This window comes from Rhinolophus sinicus, linkage group LG07 (genome assembly GCF_036562045.2).
Source record: "Rhinolophus sinicus isolate RSC01 linkage group LG07, ASM3656204v1, whole genome shotgun sequence".
Lineage (NCBI taxonomy): Eukaryota > Metazoa > Chordata > Mammalia > Chiroptera > Rhinolophidae > Rhinolophus > Rhinolophus sinicus.
In genome coordinates, this window is record NC_133757.1 from 26,992,576 (window position 1) to 27,014,707 (window position 22,132).

At 35.6% G+C, this 22,132-nt stretch overlaps 1 long non-coding RNA gene across 1 annotated transcript; it reads right to left on the bottom strand.

Annotated features, from left to right (window-relative positions):
• Nucleotides 1–8,021: 8,021 nt before the first annotated feature.
• On the bottom strand, nucleotides 8,022–18,832 carry LOC109444136 (uncharacterized). The gene is made up of 3 exons (XR_012498476.1): nucleotides 17,810–18,832; nucleotides 13,823–14,000; nucleotides 8,022–13,413 (listed from the first exon to the last, which is right to left on the bottom strand). It is a non-coding gene; the product is annotated as an uncharacterized LOC109444136 (long non-coding RNA).
• Nucleotides 18,833–22,132: the final 3,300 nt, after the last annotated feature.

Here is a 22,132-nt window from a genome sequence, read left to right on the forward strand (position 1 = left end):
TGAAGAGCTAGGACAGAACAGGATTTAAGAGTATACTACTTGTACATCAATGGGAAGAGCATAACTTGTTCAAGAGGAAAGAATGCAAAAAAAGATGGAAAAGCTCTATTCTAAAACTTTATTAATATACTATATATGGAGAGGTATCCAATTGGAGGCTGAAAACAGAGGAGAGCATATGGATGACTATAAAGGTAGACAAAAACACATCTAGGATTCATATGAGAATAGAGGCAGAATAGATTCAGACAGATGGAGGAGATAGATGATGATACTACCACAACATAAATTACGAGAGTGGCCCAGAATTCAATAAACATTTCTGAATGACTAGAAAGTGCTAGATGATACAACTACATGCCCTTACTTTCAGACACAAAGTTTATCAATGTTAAGTAGAAGGACTATACAATTTAGTTTGCCCACGAAAGCCCTGATTTATACCTGTTTTCCCTAGCTCTCACTCTATCAGAGTCAAAAGTGTCCCAGTTCGTACAATAATTGTTTGGTCACTGTACTGATAAAGGAAAACTGGAAATCTTACCTGTTAAGAGCAAATAATCTCAGAAATGTTTGACCTGTCTTGCTCTTGCTCAGAGAAACTAAACTTTCTTTAATAGAAAGAAAGTCAGGAACAATAATTATTATGGTGAACATGAAGCTAATCAGCTAAAAGGAAATAATTGCTCTTGATGTGATGGGCTGAGTGCACTGGCAACAGTAATCAGCAGTCGCTTTGGGACACCTAGTCTCTTAGCTCTAGGGTTGTCTCATTCCTCTCTCCTTAAACTCACACACCAAGAAACATATACTAATGGACACACATTAACTAGGGCCTGGTTTTCAATCTGATCAAAAACACAAAAAACATAGTCATGGGGATGTAAAGTACAGCATAGGGAATATAGCCAATAATACTGTAATATCTATACATGGTGTCAGATGGGTTCTAGACTTATCAGGGTGATCACTTCATAAGTTAAATAAATATCCAACCACTATGTTATACACCTGAAACTAACAAATACTGTATGCCAACTGTAATTGAAAAATAAAAAAATTCTTAAAAAATAAATACCAGTACTGCTAATTAAAACAAAACAAAACAAAATAACACATTACCTGAAAGAAGAGCATAAGCTCCCAGGACACACAAAGGAAAATCAACGGAAAGATATCAAACCAAAGCACATATACAACCTAAAGAAGAATTATTACATCAAAGAATAAAATAAACATACAAAATACACTTAAAAAGAGGAGGGAAGATATTATAGCATATAAAACAAGAAATCATTGAAATGATGTAGAAATTTTATCAGTTCCAAAATCTTCTCCTTATATTTTGTTGGCCAGAACTGAGTAATGTACTCTCTTCCAGACCAAAGGAGATGGCAATGGAACACTGGATAGTTGTGATTGACTTAAACCAACCATGATTTATACCCTGGAACTGAGCAAACTGCCACCTGAGAAAAAATAGTAGATAACTAGCAAGGAGGAAGGATAGATAACTTTTAGTTGGCAATTAAAGATGTTTGGCATCTGTTAATATCACAAAAAGAGAGAGAGAACCAGGCATCATGGAAGAAGAAAAGGTGCCTACAAAGTAGTCTTAGCATCTTACAGGAAATATACAGAGAAACATATTAAACTACACCATGGGTACAAAATCAGCAATGAGCTTTAGGAAACTGCACAAAACAAATGATTTGTTTTCTCAACCAAACTGAAAAGAGATAGAAGAGAAACCAATTTATTAAAAGAGACCTAACATATTTGTACACATCATTCAGTCACTTTATGTGGTAGTTACTTGGATCCTGATTCAAGCAAACAGGCAAAAACACATTTATGACATACACATATATGAGACAGTTGGAAATCGGAAGGCTGAGGCTATTTGATAATATTAAGAATTATCTTTTTAATTTTTAGGTGAAATAAATATATTGTTATGTTTTAAAAGTTTATCATTTAGAGATATATGCTGAAAGATTTATAGATGAAATTGATAGTGAGTCCCAGATTTACTTCAAAGTAAAGAGGTAGAGGTGTAGATAAAGGTAGAGATGAGGTAAGATTGGCCTGAGTTGATAACTGTTGACCCTGGAAGATGGGTACAGAGAAACCACTATAAAATTCTGTCTACTTTTTATGTATGCCTTACATTTTTACATGTTCCATAGTAAAATATTTTTCAAAGTTTGCATAAAGTCATTTTTTATTTCATTGATTTCCTAACAGGAGAGGAAACCTAGAGGAACAGCCAGACTACAGAAGAAAAGGGAGGCATTATCCTGAGAATCAGTTTTGCATTTGCTGAATAAATCAACCGAGAATGAGACATACTCCTGTATCTATAGACCACAGGTCTTCACTTTAATTTTTGCCAATGTTGTCAATGTTTCTCAAAAACAAGGAACCAGGGATATGCAAAAGGAACTGGTCTTCAGGACAAATGGTAGAGATTCAATAGATGTAAATGAAAAAATGCCCACATGTAGACTGAAATTACACCACTGCTTTTCCCCCATCTCGAGTGAAATGGAAGAACTTAATAAAAACACTCATAGAAATTAACATTTAGGGGGTCTTTCAATAAAACTCTAAGAGTCCACAATAAAGGCCACAATAAAGTCAATAACCAACCCAAAAAATGTTTAATGAATTGCCTTACTTAAATATAAACGTTAGGGACCCAAGGATAACCAGACATGTTTTTAAAAGGCTGTAAGAATACAGTTTTTTGTGTGAGAAAAAACAAAGGGGCAGCCCATTGGCTCAGTTGGTTAGAGTGCAGTGCTCATAACACTAAGGTCGCTGGTTTGATTCCCACATGGGCCAGTGAGCTGCACCCTCCGCAACTAGACTGAAAACAACAACTTGACTTGGAGCTAATGGGTCCTGGAAAAATATGCTGTTCCCCAACATTCCCCAATAAAAATTAAAAAAAATAAAAAAACAGGAAAAGTAACTCTGAAGAAAGAGTTTATGAGGCAAGCTATAATAAACAACTACAATACCCCCAGATAGATAAGAAAAGATATTGCATCTATGAAAGAAGACCAGAAGTACTATGAAAAGGGGATATCCTGAGGCCAAGAAAAGCTCTTGAAAATTAAAACTATGCTCTAAATTATTCAATAAACAGTTTTGAAAATAAAATTGTAAAAAAAGTCTCCCCAAAATAGAAAAATATCAGAATTAAAAAATATAAAAAATTAAAATCTAACATCCATGTAATGAGTTCCAAAAAATGAGAAAATATAAATTAAATTATTAAGTAAATAATACAACAAAACATATAGAGAAGTGAACAAATCACAAACGTATCGTGCAATGAATTTTCTCAGTGAATTCACCCATGTAATCACCACAGAGGTGGAAAAATTGCCAGCATCTCAGAAACTACCCTCAGGCCTCCTCCCAATCATTACACACTCTCCCCTCCTCAGAGGTAATCACTTTCCTGATGTCTATTCACCATAAATTAGTTCAGCCTTTTTTCTTTTTACATTATATAAGCAAAACCATACAGTATGATTGTGTGCTTTTGTGTATTTATTCATTCAATATTATATCATCATTTTCTTGTGTAGCAATAGATTAATTATGTTTAAATTGCTGTGAACCGTTACCTTGTATGACTATACCATGATGTATTTATCCTTTCTATTTTTGATAGACAGTTGGACAGTTTCCAATCTGTGGTAATAATAAATAATGCTGCTATGAGTGTTCATATTATGTGTCTTTTGTTACACATGTACACCCATCAAAGTTGGCTATATACCTAGGAGTGAACCTGCTCGTTCCTCTTCTTTAAGTGCTTTACCTATAGTTTACCTTATCCACCTTTGATTTCTTAATGCCTAATATATATTAGTATTTTATCCTTCTCCTGGACAATAAAAACACTTTAAGTTCAATCCCATCTCTCCTGATTTATGTGTTATTATTGTTTATGAATTTTAATTCTCTTTATATTTTAAACCCCAAAAGACATTGTAATTACTGTTTTATACAGACATAATTGATTCAGATTTGCTTGTTTTCTTAATGTCCTGCAACTACAAGCTTCCATCTGGGATCCTTTTTCTTCTACCTAAAAGAAATACCCTTTATGTCCTTTAGTGTGGATTTGCTGTTGATACAATTTTTTTCAGTTTTTGTTTGACTGTAGATATGTTTGTTTTACTTTCATTACTGAATATTTTTGTTTAATATGGGATTCTAGGTTGGCAGTTATTTTCTTGAACCACATTGAAGATATCTCTATGTCATCTCTGGGTTCCACTGTTTCTATTGAGAAGTCACAGCCATCTACCAATTTATCGTTCCATTGAAGGTATTAAGTCTTTTTAGATTCTTTGTAAGAAGACAATTTTGCTTTAAAATTTTTTCCTTTGTCTTCGACTTTAGTAGTTTGGTTCTTAGGTGTTGAATACAATTTTCTTGTATTTATCCTGCTTGTGGGTTTCCTTTTTTAACAAAAAAACTTCAGTGTTGAAAAATTTTCATGCATTAGCTATTTATAGATGTATAAAAAATTACCCCAAAGCGTACCAGATGAAATTAATAAACATTTATTATCTCACACAGTTTTTGTGGTAAGGATCTAGGAGCAGCTTATCTATGTGTTTCTGCCATAAGTTTTCACATAAGATAGCAGTCAACATGGTTGCTAATAATGCAGTTGTTTGAAGGCTTGACAAGAGTTAAGGATATACCTCCAGGGTATCTTCCTCACAAGCCTGATGAGCAAATAGTGCTGATTATTAGCAGGTGAACTCAATGCAGTGTCACATGGACCTATCCATAGGATTGGTTGCATGCCCCTCTGGCAGGGCAGCTGGCTTCCACAAAAGCAAGTAATCCAACAGAACACAAGATGTAAGCCACATCGTCTTTTATAAGATAGTTTCAGAAGTCACACTCCCTCATTTCCACAATATCCTCTTGGTTACAGAGGCCAACTATATTCAATGTGGGAAGGACCTACAAAAGTATTTATTCCTTGCTGCATTTTCACATTTCCATCTGGAAGTACATCTACTCTCTGAACAACTTCCTTTATTATTTGTTTTACTGAAAGTCTGGTGAAAATACATTCTCTCAGCTTTTTTGTCTGAAAATGTCCTTATTCGCTTTAATTTTTAAATTTTCTTTACTCTTGAAGGACATTTTTGCTGGTTATAGAATTCTAGATTTATGAATAGTTTCTTTCAACAACTGAAAGATGTTGATCTATCGCTTTCTGGCTTCCTTTGATTCCATTAAAGTCATTAGTCACTCATATTACTGCTCCTTTGAAATTTGATAGCTTATGTCAGTTTTGGAAAAATATCAGCCAATATGTCCTCAAACATTGCTAATATTCTATTTTCTCCTCCCCTTCTGAGACTTACACATGTTAGAACACAGACACAGACACACACACACACACACACACACACACACACACACACACCATGCTAACACAAATCAAAAAGAAAGCTGAAGTAGTTATAGTATTATCAGCCAAATCAGACTTCAAAGCAAGGAAAATTATCAGTGATAAGGTGGTACATAAAGATAAAGGGGTCAATTCTCCAAGAAGACGGAACACTTAGTATACACTAACAACAGAGTGTCACAGACATGAGGGAGAAACAGATAATCTACTATTACACTTGAAGACTTTAACATACCTTTATAAATAACTGACAGATCCAGCAAGCAAAGAATGAGTAAAGATAGAATTGAATTGAACAACACCATCCATCAACTGGATTTAATTGACAGTTATAGAAAACATAATCCAACAGCAACAGAATATATATTCTTCTTTTTAAGCTCACAGGAAACATTCACCAAGATAGACCACATTCTGGATCATAAAACACACCTGAATAAGCTTAAAAGAATAAAAATTATACAAAGTATGCTCTCAAATCAGAACAGAATTGAACTAGAAATCAATAACAGAAAGACAGCTGGAAAACCCCAATATATTTGGAGATTAAACAATACACTTCTAAATAACACATGGGTCAAAGAAAAAGTCTAAAGAGAAATTTTAAAATATTTTTAATTACATGAAAGTTAAAACATAACATTAAAATTTGTGGGATTCAGAAAAATAAAGGAATATTATGAATAACTCTATGCTTACAAATTTGATAACTTAAATGAATGGCCAATCCTTGAAAGGTACAATCTACCAAACTCACACAAGTAGAAATAGATCATCTGAATAGGCCCATATATATTAAAGAAATTGAATCAATAATGAATAAACAGAAAGTCAATCAAGATGGTTTCATTGGTGAATTCTACAAAACATTAAGAGAGAAATGATACCAATGATATCAATTCCCTACAATCTCTTTCATAAAATAGGAGCAGAAGGAACATTTCCCAACTCACCCTATAAGGCCAGAAGTACCTTAATACCAAAACTAGATAAAGACATTACAAGACTAGAACACTACATGTATGCAAAAATCCTCAAGAAAATATTAGCAAATCGAATTCAACAATATATAACATACAATGTGATATATAGATGATGTATTACAGAACCGTACACTTGAAACCTATGTAACTTTACTAACCATTGTCACCCCAATAAACTTTAATAAATAAACAAGTTTCCACTTGAATTAAGAAGAAAAAACAGAAATATACACCATTATCAAGTGCAATTTATGCCAAGTATACAATGCTAGTTCAATATTCTAAAATTGTTATCCATCACATCAATAAGGTAAAAAAATCATATGATCATATCAATGAATGTAGAAAAAGTATTTCACAAAATATATCCATTCATAATTTTAAAAAACTCTCAGCAAACTAGGAATAGTGGGAAACTCCCTAAAACCTGATAAAGAACATCTACAAAATACCTGTAACTAACATTATATTTAATGCTGAGAAACTAGATGCTTTCTGCTAACATCAGGAATGAGGCAGGTATCACCCCTCTCACCACTCCTATTCACCATCCTTCCGGAAGTTCTAGCTAATGCAATAAGACAAAAATACAAATAAATAAAAGTATACAGATTGGGAGGGAAGTAACAAAACTTTCTTTGTTTGCAGATGATATGATTGTCTATGTAGCAAATCCCAAAGAATTAACAAAAAAAACCCTCCTTTATCTAATAAGTGGTTATAGAAAAGTTTCAGGGTACACATTAATATACAAAATTAAATTGCCCTACATTCTAGCAATGAACAATTGAAATTTGAAACTAAAGACATAATATTATTTACATTAGCACCCAAAAATGAAGTACTGTTGATCTTGGTTTTAGGCTTTAAGTACTCAACAACAATAACAACAACAAAAACAATCCAATTAAAAAATGAGCAGAGGACCTGAACAGACACTGCTCCCAAGAAGACATACAAACAGCCAACAGATATATGAAAAGATGCTCAACTTCACCATTAGGGAAATGCAAATCAAACTACAATGAGATTCCACCCACTTCACACCTGTTAGAATGGCTATTATCAATAAGACAAGTAATAACAGGTATTGAGAGGTTGTGGAGAAAAAGGAACCCGCAACACTGTTGGTGGGAATGTAAATTGGTACAGCCACTGTGGAAAACAGTATGAAAGTTCCTCAAAAAATTAAGACTTACCATATGACCCAGCAATCCCTCTCCTGAGTATCTACCCAAAAAATCTAAAAACATTTATCCGTAAAGATATATGTACCCTGATGTTCACTGCAGCACTATTTATGGTGACCAAGACATGGAAACAACCAAAGTATCCTTCGATAGATGATTGGATAAAGAAGATGTATATATACACAATGGAATACTACTTGGCCATAAGAAAAGATAAAATACTGCCATTTGTCATAACATGGGTGAATCTTGACATTATTATGCTAAGCAAAATAAGTCAGACAGAAAAAGTCAAGAATCATATGACTTCACTCATATATGAGATATAAGTGAAAGCAGCAAATGAACAAAACAAACAAACAAAAACTCATAGACACAGACAACAGTTTAGTGGTTACCAGAGGGTAAGGGGGGAGGGGGTGGTAGAAGAATAAAAAGGGAATCAAATATATGGTGATGGAAGGAGAACTGACTCTGGGTGGTGAACACACAATGCAATATATAGATGATGTTTTATAGAAATGTACACTTGAAAAACCTATATAATTTTACTAACCAATGTCACTCCCAATAAATTTAATAAAAAGAAAAAAAGGTGCTTTGACTAACAATAGAATTCTGGGTTCACAGTTCTTTTTTAAACATTTTGAAGACATTGCTGCATTTTTTTTCCTTGCATCCAATATTGCTGATCACAATCTGACTTCAATGATTCTCATTTCTTTTGTAGGTTATCTCTTTTAGTAGGCTAACTTTTGGGATTGCCTCTTTTTTCCCAAGCTTTATTGAGGTGTAATTGACAAAAATTGTATCTATTTAAGGTGTACAACATGGTGTTTTGATAAATGTATACATTGTGAAATGTTTACCACAATGAAGCTAGTTAACATATCCATTGCCTCACATACTAGTTACTTTTTTATCGGTGGGCACAATTATTATGTACTCTCTTAGGATTGTTTCTGCATCCTTGATTTTCTAAAATTTCACTACATTTTGTCCAAGCTTCAGTAAAACATTTAATATGTCAGAGTTCTCCTACTAGAAAGGATACTTTCAATTTAAGAATTCATGTCTTTCATTTGTTATTTATTCTCCTCCATCTCTATATTCTTTCCTCCTGGAATTCTTCATGGATGCTAATGCTTTTGGATTGATCCTTTATCTCTTTCAATATTTCATTTAAACATTCTATTATTCCAGTATAGCCTAGTGTTTAAAAGATGTACTCTGGAATCAGATGCTGGGTTCAAATCCTGACTCTCCTATTTACTAGATATGTGACCTTGAGTGAGTTATTAATCCTTTCTGTGCCTTATATTTCTCATCAGTACAATAAGAATAATAATAGCACATTCCTGACAGGCTTGTTATGAGAATGATATGAGTTTTAGATCTATAAAGAGCTTAGAACAATGCCTTGAACATAGTAAGCACTCTATAAGAGTACCTATTCTTCTTATCTTTCTTCCTATTATTCCCTTTCTGCTGCTGAACATACCAATTTTCAACATCATCCTTCAGCTATGTCTTCTCTTTGGCCCATGTTCTGAGGTTTTATTTTCAATGAGTATATTTTTCATTTCTAAAATCTTTGATTTTTTGAAAAATTATTTGTTCTTGCTTTCTGTATCAAATACTCTCTTATCTGAGAATGTTAATTTTACTTATTAGTTGTTAGTTATTTCATTGAATGTGAGTTTTACTATTATTTTTTCTTTCAGAGTTTACAATCCTTAAATGGCTAATGATAATTGAATGTGAACTCATTTTTGTGGTTGTGATTTCCTGCTAGTCCTCAGTGCAGCCTTCTTCTTGGTAGAGATGAAAACAAGTTGCTCAGGGTATGGTCTGTGTCACGCAGAGGGCAGTGGGCCAAAGGTAGGCTACCAATCTGGGTATCTGAATTGCTTATTTTCTGGCTGCTCCTCTCTGCTACCCAGTAACATCAGACATATTCCTCCACCTCCAGACCTGCTCCTGGAGAGTAAACACCTGTACTGTAGCACCCGGCTTTTCACTGTGACTATTTTATGACTATATATTTTTGCATTAGGTTGGTGCAAAAGTAATTGCTGTTTAATAGGTTAAAAATTGAAAAAACCACAATGTCTTTTGCACAAACCTAATATCTGTTCCCTATTCTGTACCTAGGGTCCAGCACCGTAGTTGGCACATTGTAGGTGCTCAATAAGTGTTTATTGAATGCGTAAAGGAGAAAAATTGAATTAAATTTCAAAATCTGCCATGGCTTGTTTTGAGACTTTAAGGTAAGGTACTTCACCACACATTTATTACACACCTTTACTAGGTACTTTACATACATTATCTCATTTCATATCTCAATTCATAGAACTGGGTTGTATTCATTAGGATATAAGCTCAGCTACTGTTATAGAGACCCAAAAATACAGCGGTCTATAGCTGATAGGTATTTACTCCTTTCTCATATAACAAAACTGGGTTTAAGCAATGCAGGGTTGGTATGGAGACTTACAGTGTCAGGGAACAAAATTCTTTCCATTCATTGATCAGTCATTTCTAGTTTGCTACTCTTAGTTTATGGCCAAAGTGATATACCACTGTATCTTGATTCCAGTCAGTAAGGAAGGGAGAAGGAAAAGGAAAAGGCACAACTTTTCCTTTTAAGGGCATGACGATTTAGGATTTGCACACATCTCTTTTGCTCATGTCTCATTGGCCAGAACTAAGTAGCATGACCTAACTGCAAGGGAGATTGAATCTTTATTTTTGGAAGCCCTGTGTCCCATTAAATGTGAATGTTCTATTACTATAGAAGGCAAGAATGGGTATCTGAGACTAATACTGTTTATTTTTCAATTGAATCTAAGAATATAAAAAAAAAACCTTCCCATTAAATTGTGACAATGCTTTCTTATCACTTAGGATTTTTATTGTGTACTTATTGAAATAGAACCTTTTATTTAGACATAAACTCAATTATATATCTCTTCTGTGCATATATATATAAAGGAACATGTAAGCAAAATAAATCATTTAAGGTACTTATGTTTTTTCTTCACAGAGTCCTATTCTCAGTCACTTTAACTCAGAAGCATAAACACATGATTTTTTCTAATGTCATCCTCTGTAGCACAAACAATGTGATGCATCATTTCTGTAAAAAGTGCTTCACTATTATCTCCAGGCTTTTCTTACAAAAGCTGACACCCAGTCTGCACATTTTGATACTAGCTATGACTAAGAGAAACTAGTAACTTAGTGCTGATTCTGGACAGCTATGGATCTAACTAAAAATTGGGATTTTATAAGTATAGAAGAAGGGGGAAATGGATATTAAGGGACAACCATCAGTGTCAGCAACATGGTTGCCATTTCCATGTCATATATACAAGGTAAATGAGACCCAGAGAATGGACTCATTTACTCAGTAACACACAATTACTAAGTCATGGAACCAGAATCAAGTCCATGTGTTTCCAGCTTTACAAAACTACTCTAAAACACAAATCTAGAATTGACAAGGCTTTGAGGAAATTGGCATACTCATATACTGTTTGTGGGAGTGTAAATCACTACACTTTACAGAGGATGATTTAGCAATACCTGTCAAAAATATAAATGTGCTTCTCTTTAAACCAAACAGTTCTTCTAGGAATTTAGTCAATAGAAATATCGGTACAGATGTGCAAAGACACAGAGAGGATCTGTACAATGCATTTCTGCAGGCTTTAAATAGAACCTGGTGTTGCAAAAGAATAGGAGGGATGGTGGTACATTAGAATTTTAGAGCCAGTGTGCCAATGTTGTTATTGGTGTAAGTGACAATGTCTATAACCAGCAGTCACAGCAGTGATATTCCCGCCAGACCAGTTCTGTGGTGGGATTTTGAGAGCTTCTGGGCAGACCAGTCTTCACAAGGAGATTCTCTGAGTTGCCAAGTATTTTTCAGTAATTCCTTTTCTCCTTAAACTGTTACACTGTTTTCCACTGATTTTAACTGAGAACTAAAATTGATACACTGGCCTCCTTTCTATTCCTCTAAACTGCCAAGTTGTTATTACCTTAGAAGCTTTGCTCTTGGTGGTCCTCCTGCCATGATCTCATGGGGCTTGTTCCTTTGTATCACTCAGGATTTAGGTCAAATGTCACCTGTGGAAACGACCCAGACCCACCTATCTAAAGAAGTTCTTCCACACCCACACTTTTCACTCTTGATCAAATCACCATGGTTTATTGTCTTCACAGAACTTATCACTAAGTGAAATTATTTAGTTCATATTTATGTGTTTTCTTGTTTTCTTCCCCTCCTCACAAACAGAAACTGCAGGAATCAGTTTGGCCCATTCAAGTCCTCGGCACATAATATGGGCATAACAAGTTTTGCTGAATTAATAAATGAACGAAAGAATTTTGTATCTGTGTTTTGTAATACCATGCAATTGGGAACATCTTTCAAATATCCACTAATAGGAAATTAGTTAAATAAATTGGGCACAACTATGTAAAAGAATATTATGCACCTATTAAAAAGATTAAGTGCATTTTATATGTCTTAATATAGAAAGAATTCCACAACATATTGCTGAGTAAAACAGTAAAATGTAAATAAAAGTAAGTTATAGAGTGATATGATTTAATATGAGTAATATGCCTAGAAAAAATATGGGAAGATATTAAGTAAATTGTTAAGAGTAGTTAACTCAGTATAAAGGGAATTACTAAAGTGGACAAATAAACATCTTACTTTTTGCTTCATAATTTTTTTTTTTGCAACAATCATATATGCTTGAGTGTTTCTTTTGGTTTTAAACGAACTAGTCTGAAAAATATTGGAAAACTACTAAGGTATGGTATCCTTTGTAATGAAAGGAAGGGAATGACTATTGAAAAGGCAGGAATGATACTGGGTCTCAGAAACTCCCAGAAAGAGAGATACCAAAATTTTCAGATCTCTTTCCATGAATCTCTTATCTTGGCCTCTCTTTGAATGTCAGCTTCACTGTATCTCACGGCTGTGTTTCTGCTACCCAAATCTAGAGCTGGAGATGGTGACTAAACACTAGAGAAAGTTGTCCCCTGCAGCTTTATTGATGGTTCTTAGAATCATCCAGAGTCTGTGCATTTACCTGTAGATTGTCCTACATGAGGGAGGAAGTACTAAGGGAAATGATTTGTAAAGAACCGCGTATATGGCATTCAAACTGCTATACTCTGAGTTTTCTTGTGTCAACAATACATTTAGAATAATGTGAATAATGAGAGATTCCAGCAGCAAACACACACAGTGAAAACTTTCACGTTGTCATCAGGGTAATCGACTGTCTTTTAGATCATCCATATCTTTATGTTCACACAATCTTCAGGTAACAGTTCATCTTTTAGCACTGTTGAGAAGCTTTCCACAAACTTCATTTGGAACTGACATGTAACTAAACAGAGACTGTCAATAACTGAAGTACTATGTCTTTTCTCAATAAATCTTCGTTAAATCTTAATCACATTTCTTTAGATGGTTGATATTTTTGCTCAAATCAGTCAGTCTCATCAAAATCCGTAAGGGAGTGTTTTAATCTGTTGATGTATTAGTCAGAGTAGGCTACTTGCTAGTTTGTTTTCTTTCTTGTCTTAACAGAATAAAGGATTATTGCTTTCTCATGTCCCAGTCCAACGTGGATTAACAAACAGGGTGAAGGGATTCTTCTGCTCTTCGCAGTCTGTCAAGGACCGAGGTTTCTTAAATCCAGTGATTCTACCTCCCTTGAGGGGCTCAGAGTACTCTGAATTCTCCACATCTGGCCTTCATAAAAAGAAAAGTAGAAAGAATAAAGAACCCAACACCTACTTTTTATCTCAACCTGAAAATGACACATAATTTCTTACATTGGTGACATCTAGTCATGTGACTCCACCTAGAAACAAGGGAGCTGGAAAATATAGTCTAGCTATGTGCCCAATTAGAATAGGAGAAAATGGACATAAGTAGTTCCTATTCATTTCTGTAACAGTTGATAATAAACAGCTTATTGTACTTTTCAGATGCTTATTTCTAATAGTCACCTCCTTTTAGCATGAATAATACAATGGCTGCACAACTGTTTTAGGAGGCTCACATTCTGTATTAGTTGATGCTCCTTTGATTGCAAATATCAGAAATCCAGGGCAAACTACGTCAAATAAAAAGGATTTATTTAATCACATAAGCAAACCTTAGATACTGGAAGGATAGAGCCAATCTTGGAGATAATTGGAGTAACAGTAGGGTTCTCTCTCTTTGTTGCTGATCTCCGTTTTTTGCTGTGTGTAATTGCTTCCATCTTTAAAACTGTGTCCATGTGTTGGGAGACATGTGCTCAGATCCAAACATCTCTCTAATCAGCTCTAGTTCTAGAAAGGATAGAAATGGACTATAATAAATCCAGGTGCCATTCCCAATATTTAGTGTGATTGAGCTTGGTCTTGTACCCATGTGAATTGAGATGAGAAGAAATGATAATGTGCTACCCTGGTAGTAATTTTTCAGTTCATCACCATAAAGAGGGTCCCAGTTCTCTCTCTGCTGTTACCATGGTAAAGTAAATGATTCTATCAATATTAAAAAAGATTAAAAGTTCTGGAAGAACAATGAAGCTATAGAAGATCTAGAATCTCTGAGGTGGTTGGCACCCTTTCAACAGCTATGAGGCAAAAATAGGGCTTTTTATTAGAAAGTGAAAAGGCATCCTGGAAATATTTAGCACATTACTGTATAAGATGCTTTAGAAAAGGTTTTCACACAAATATGTTCCTCACAACACGGACTGCTAGCAGTTCTCCAATATATTCATTCTCTTCTACCTCTGGAGCAGGGGTAGCAACTTCTTTTCTTAAAGGACCAGATAATAAATATTTTAGGCTTGTCGTATGGTTATATGACTCTGAGGGTCTCTGTCACAACTACTCAACCCTGCTACTGTAGCACAAAAGCAGCCATACACAAAACCAAAAGCACAAACAACAAAAGAAAAAATAGATAGTCATCATCAAAATTGCAAACTTTTGCGATTCAAGGGGTACCAAAAAGAAAGGGGGGAAAAAAACCCTACAGAATAGAAAAAAAATTGCAAAATATATTTCTGATAAGGTACTTACACCTACAATGTATAAAAATAGCTATTACCATTCAATAATAAAAAGACAAATAACCGAACTTAAAAATGTGGAAAGACTCTGTATAGACATTTTTTCAAAGAAGATATACAAATGGCCAATAAGCTCATGAGAAGATGATTAGTAACTTCAGTTATTAGAAAAATGCAAACCAAAGCCTCAATGAGTTATCACTTCACAATCACCAGGAGGGCTATAATACAAAAGATAGATAATAACAAGTGCTGAGGAGGATGTGGAGTTATCAGAACCTTCATACACTGCTGTGGGAATGTAAAGTGGTGCAGTCATTTTGGAAAATAGTCTAGCAGTTTCTCAAATGGTTAAACATAGGGTAACCATATGACCCAACAATTTTGCTCCAAGGTATATACCCAAGGGAAATGAAAACATACATCCACACAAAAGCTTGTAGGTGAATGTTAATAGAAGCATTATTCACAATAGCCAAAAGATGGAAAAAAATCCAAGTGTCCATCAACTGGTGAATGGACAAACAATATGTAGTATATCCATACAATGGAATATTATTTAGCCATATAAAGAAATTAAGTACCAATACATGCTACAATTAAAATGAACCTTGGAAATATTATGCTAAGAGAAAGAAGCCACAAAGGACCACATATTGTATAAGTCCATTTATATGAAAAGTCTAAAATAGGTAATCTAGAGATAGAAAGTAGATTCGTGATGGCCTAGGTCTTGGGAGTGGGAGGAGATCAGGAACTTGGTGACAACAGCTAAGGGGATGGGGTTTCTTTTCATGGCAATAAAAATATTCTAAATTGATTGTGGTGCTAGATGTATGATTCTGTGAATATACTAAAAGCAACTGAATTGTATACTCTAAATGAGTAAATTGTATGGCACGTGAAGTGTATGTCAATAAAGCTGTTTTTTAAAAAGATATGTAGCCATAGTGGACAGGGTTGCCCAATAAAATTTTATTTATAAAAATAGGTGGCTGGCCCATAGGCCATAGTTGTCTGACCTCTGTTCTAGAGTAATAGAATCTCAAATGTTTTACCTGGGTACTGGTGAACTAGAAAAAGATATATACTACCTTTCCCAGCTTTTCTTGCAGAGACTTGTGTACAACCTTTGGAATTGTCCTTAAATGGAAGAGGTGTGCTATTCTTTGAATCCCTTCATCTTTCCTGTTCATTGAAATGGCTAGAGCTCTAGTAGCCATCTTGGACCATGAAGTGACTTTGGAAAATGGAAGCCACACATAGTGGGGCAACAAGATAGCAGGAGTCTGGAATTCCTCACCCCACGAATCGCCATACCAACCCCAAACTGAATTCATACAGATTTCTTGAAAGAAAAAAATAAATTTATGTCATATTTAAATAACTTTTATTTTGGAGCTATTACTATGTGTTCACAGTTGAAACTCATTCCAATAACTAAAGCCCTCAAGGAATTATAAAACAGCTTTGCCTTCTGGAGGGGATCACTGGATTTTATGACGATCCAACATCCAATTCTATGGACATAATCATCCAATTCTGTTGTTTCGTTTTGTTTTTAAACAGCATTTTATTCTTCCATTTGATCTTAGCCAAAAGGCCAAGAAGTGATTACATTTCATTCTTGATGTACTGGCCTTTTGCTAAGTGAATCTCATGCTAAGTGAAAGAAGCCACAAAGGGTTCTTACAACTACTTGGGTTCATTATCTGTAAAAAGGATATAGAAGGGCGGCCGGTTGGCTCAGTTGGTTGGAGCGCAGTGCTCGTAGCACCAACGTCGCCGGTTCAATTCCCACATGGGCCAGTGAGCTGCGCCCTCCACAACTAGAGTGAAAACAACAGCTCGACTTGGAGCTGATGGGTCCTGGAGAAACACACTGTTCCCCAATATTCCCCAATAAAAAATTAAAAAAAAAAAGGATAAAGACACCTTTTCTGAGTAACCAATCCTTTGTAATTTTTTTTAACATCAAATATCATAAATACAAGCAGTGCCATATAGAATAGGGATAAAATAGAGAATGTAACTTTTATTTTGCTGTTCAAAATAAATCGCTTATAGCTGTACCCCAAACAAGGCAGAATAAAAACATCTTTCTATACTTGTTATCCTGAATTTCAAGTGCCTCAAATCCCCTTCCCCTCTTTTTTTCTAGAAGAAAAACATTTGGTTGTCATATATTCTTATACAAAAGTGTATGCTAAACATCAATATATTTTTACTCACTTGTTCATTTTTCCTGTAAGGATTGTTGACCCCAAACTCTATTCTGATAACAGCAACAAAAAACCCAATGCTTTTCCAAACAAACAGGATTCCTCTATGTGATTTGTATCAAGGATTGTCACTTGTCAAATGTGACACCATGCCTTTGTCTTTATTATAATGGCAGGCAATTAAGAATGTTTTATCATTGTCAATTTATTTTCTATATTAAAATACTACAGCAGATATGGAAAATACAAAGTAGAAGAAAACAAATGAAAGGATTAAACGGCATTCTTTAAATATTATAACTGTTAAATCTGATGTTTCTAAGTACTTTTTTCTATGCATAATTTTTGTTTTTACAAAACTATAACCTTAGTAGCTAGTCACACATTATTTGAACGCTGATTAATGTAGACATGGATTAAAGGATTGGTTCTCAGTTATTCTAAAGAAATGGAAACTGAAAAAAAATAACTGATTTGGTAGAAAAGTCCAAGATAATAGTTGTCAGTTCTTCGTTAAGGCCAAAGACTTTATTTTACGATAATGACAGGCCCCGAGTTGTCTGAATATTTCTCTTTACAAGTGTCTGACAGGACTTTAAAACTGTTTCCCAGAGCCCAACAACAGCCAATGCTAGTTTCCCCAGTTAACCAGCGCTGTGATGGCAGCAAGAAAGAACCCTGCAGAGTCAAGGGGCAGAAAACCAAGTGAAATTTCAGGTCACTGTGTTAAGGGAAGCTTGCCTCATGCAGAGTTTGGTCTTGTGTTCAGAGCACAGGGGCTGTGGCCTGGCCTCATTCCCTGAGCAACGGGATTTTGAGCTGAAGGTGAACCGCCCTTGCAGAAGTGGCTTACCAGGATGCCAAGCAGCAGGGGTTTGGACTTTTCCAAATGGAAGCACACGGAGGAGGTTGAAAGCACAGGTTCTGCAGCCAAACTGAGAGTTAGCCCAGCTCCACCAAATACTAGCTCTAGGATCTTGGACAAATCACTCACTGGCTCTCTCTTAGCCTAAGTTTCTCCGTATATAAAATGGAAATCTCTCTCTCCTGGGGTTGTTGTGAAAAAAGGATTAACTGACATGGCAACGCTGGTGTTAAGCACAATGCTTGATACGTAAAAACGTATTATAACGAGTTGATTGTCATCAAGTCCCGAACCTTTCCCAGCCACTGCCAGCGTCCCTACCGGCCCTGCTTCCGGGAATCTTTGCACTTCAGTCTCCCTCAGCCGATCGCAGAGCCCTCTGCCCTCGCGTCACTTCCGGGAAGGATCCGGCCACCGCTCCTCCAATACCCGGATGCAATTATAATGGCTGCCACCAGTGAGGGACCGCAATGGAGACCGAGTCAAGAGTTACCCGGAGAGCCCTCAGAGCTTGGGGCTTCAAGGGGGACTGTCCAAAGGACTAAAAGATGAGCTTGCTGGACAGCAAGATGTCCCCAAACTGTCCTAGGAACTGCGCTTCCGCGCTTCCTGTTAATTTGCCACCAAGTTTTTTCTAGAGGAGTCGTTCCTCTTGGCAGGGTGGGGCCTCGCTTCCTACCCGGACCTTCTTTGTGTGCCAGGTCTTTGTACCGTCACTCCTCCCATCCCTGGAGCTGGTCGTGCAGTAGAATGGCCGACCTGGAAGGAAGGGGGGCAGGCAGCCAGGACCAAGAGAGAGGTGGAGCGCGCTGGAGATTCCCGGGCGGTGGAGGATCCCGGGACTCCCCACTGAGCGGCTCGAGCCTGGTCCCTGGTCATTTCCGCTGAGATGCCCCTCACCGTGGGGCCTGAGTTGGCCATAGGGCTCGTTCCAGCCGACCCAACCATAATCAACAGTAGACTTTGACCCTGGAAAATATCTAGGATTTGTATAGTGCATATGAGATTGGGTTTTTTAAAAAATTGCAAACTGATAATGTTAGTTTTAAGTTTCAGAATTAATTGGGAAAACTCAGCTTTTGAGTCATGCAGTGGGTTTTCTTTTAAGGTTTACATTTGGATAATGGTGAGATTTTACCAAAAGCATTCTTTTTAAAAACTGGTATGAGAAAATAAGCTAATATTTAAAATTCTGAGGAAATTGTTGAACTTTTCTACTGTGCAGTCCTCACAAAATTTGAAGACACCAGATTTGTACCTCATGATAAGGCTTGCTGGCAGCTTCTGAAAATACAATAATTCTAGATGTCAATATTAATATATTAATTTGAGTTAGTTTTTCTTATTGCAGGGTGTCCTACAGGTTTTGTCATCGAGTGAGACAGGAACAAATGTGAGTTGATTCACTAACATTTCCTAGTAGTTAATTTTTAAGTGTGATAATGAAAAACACACAGACAGATGTTACTTTTTTTTCTAGAAACAAAAATACAGAACTAATATTTAAAACAAGTTTGACTACATAACATAGTGCGTTATAATTTGGATTTTCACGTAAACTCTCAAAATTAGAAGAGCTGACCTAGAAAGGATTAAAAAAAGAAAAAATGTAGACATTTACCACCTCACAGCACATTCCATTGTTTAAACAGAAAATAAAATAATTAGAAAACACCTGAAATTTGCTTATACAATTACTTACTATGCAAAGCACTGAGTTGATAATGGATGAGAAAGTGCTTTACGATATTTAAAGTAATAAGTATATTACTCATGAACACTTACTACTCTTCTGGCCAAATCATGTCTCCCTCTGATAACATTTTAACCTCCAAAACTTGTGGTTCTTGTACTAGCATTAATATATACAGGTTGGAATAGTATTTTAAAGAAAGCAAAAATAAATTATCTGTTTACACATTTTAAATATTTTTTCTTTTGATGTGTTATTTGAGATTCCACTTATAAATGCATTTTTACACATAAGGAATACATAGTAATTTGATGGTCATAGATAGCCTTGATTCTTACTTTTTGTATGTTTTCTTGCAGGTAGGTCTACTGGGTTCTTAGCACAATACCATGTGGACCTGGATAAAACATTGTTAAGGTGGAAATTTTAATTGTATTAATCAGTTCAAACATTTGACCAGTCTTTTTAGTTTTCCAGTATTTTACTCAAATAACTACATGTAGGCTTCATGTAGTGAGCAATATTTGCGGGGTAATTGGTGATCACTTTAAATTATTTCCTACCAAATGTAAAGTTTGAACTCAAGTTAATTTTTATGGAACACTTACCATAAGTCAATCTGTGTTAAGTCCTATACATACATTATCTCAATACTTACAGTAACCTCGTGAGTTAGATCTATTAAACTCACTGTTTTACAGATGGAAAAACTGTGGCAAATGGATTAAGTTCCTAGCCCATGGTCCCAAAACTAGAGCCACATTCTAGAGCCTTTCCTTCTAGGTGCTGAAGACTTTGGTAGAAGAAACATAAGCATGGAACTCAGACCTGGGCTCTAGGCCTACCTACCGTACTTTGTGAATTAGGGCAAGTTATTTAACCTCTCTGAATTTCATTTTCCTCTCCTGTGAGAAATGAACACTTTGAATTACTATATTTTTATCGAGTCTTGACTCTCAAGAATCCTTAAAAGGTGGCCTTCACCATTGTTTTCCAGATGGTCTTCCAACACCAACACTCATTCTATAAGTTTTTTGTGTTTTTTTTTTAATTGGGGAATATTGGGGAACAGTGTGCTTCTCCAGGGCCCATCAGTTCTAAGTTGTTGTCCTTCAATCTAGTTGTGGAGGGCACAGCTCAGCTCCGAGTCCAGTCACTGTTTTCAATCTTAGTTGCAGGGGCACAGCCCACCATCCCATGCGGGAATTGAACCGGCAACCTTGTTGTTGAGATTGAGAGCTCACACTCTAACCAACTGAGCCATCTGGCCACCCTTTCAGCAGTTCAGCGGCAGCTCATTGCCTTCAATCTAGCTGTGGAGGGCATAGCTCACTGGTCCATGTGGGAATCGAACCAGCAACCCTGTTGTTCAGAGCTTGTGCTCTAACCAACTGAGCCATCCGGCCGCTCCTCTTTCTATAAGTTTTGATGCACATCTCTATAGCTGCCTGGCTGACCTCACTGTAAGATGTGGCTGATGTCAGAGATGTCAAAATGTAAAATAATGTGCAGGTGATTTCTGAGCTTTCAACCCTGACTCTATGACATACGTGACTTTATAACCTTTTATTGTTGGTTCATGTATTTTTTAGTGTAAATGATTCAAAATAAAACAAGCTTCTTGGTAGTGGAAAAGTAGGCACCATGTCTGTCTTTTTCACCTCTGAATCCCAATACCCAGAACAATGCCTGGCATGTAGTAAATGCTCAGTAAATTATTTGCTGAATGAATTAAACAAATCTTCATTTCATATTACAGATACAACATTTTTAAAAAATTGTGTTTGTCTTAAATTTATAATATTTTGTCTTAAATTTATAACAAAATTAATATCAATAGTGCAAAACTAATTAGCTAATATTTCTTGTATTCAGAAGTGTACTGTTATAAAACAGTAGTTCTTTCCCTATGTTTTCTGCTCACTTATTGATTGTCATCAAGTGTGGAGTATATTTTGTTCCTTGAAGAGGTATAGTAAAAATTGAAATACTGGCATATAGACTTTTTAACAAGAAATCAAACTGGTTTTATTTTTCAAACTGGCCAAAGTATAGGAACACTGTTTCATATATATTTTCATTTTAACAAAAGTTGGAAAAATGTTATATCTTTATTAAATTTTGGAGTATTCTGGAGGTGATTAAGCATGCCATCCTTCCAAATGTACCAACAGTATTAAATGTATCTGAGTTATGAATGAGGAAAAACTGTAATTGAAAGATATTTTGAAACTGTGAATGGATAGCAAAGTGTTCAAGTTTTGGGGTGGGCAAATGTAAGGTAACATAACTAAAATTATTCCAACTACATTTATAGTATGTCTAATGAAATCTGTACTTTCAGTTAGAACCAGGAAGGGGGTAAAGGAATTATAGACTGTTCTCTGGAGATAATCAGTTGAGTGTTCTGCTGTGGCCAGAAAAGCCAACAACATGTAAAGTATCATCAGAAAAATATTTGAGAAAATCAACAAACAGTATCTTACCCTCAAACAACACAATGGTCTATGCCCATTTCTGAACCAAGCACACTGGCAAAGAGAATGAATTACTCTTAGACCTCTAAGTGCCATTTCTGTAGTTAAGGGTCAGCGTCCAATGGTTTGTGGGGGAGGGGC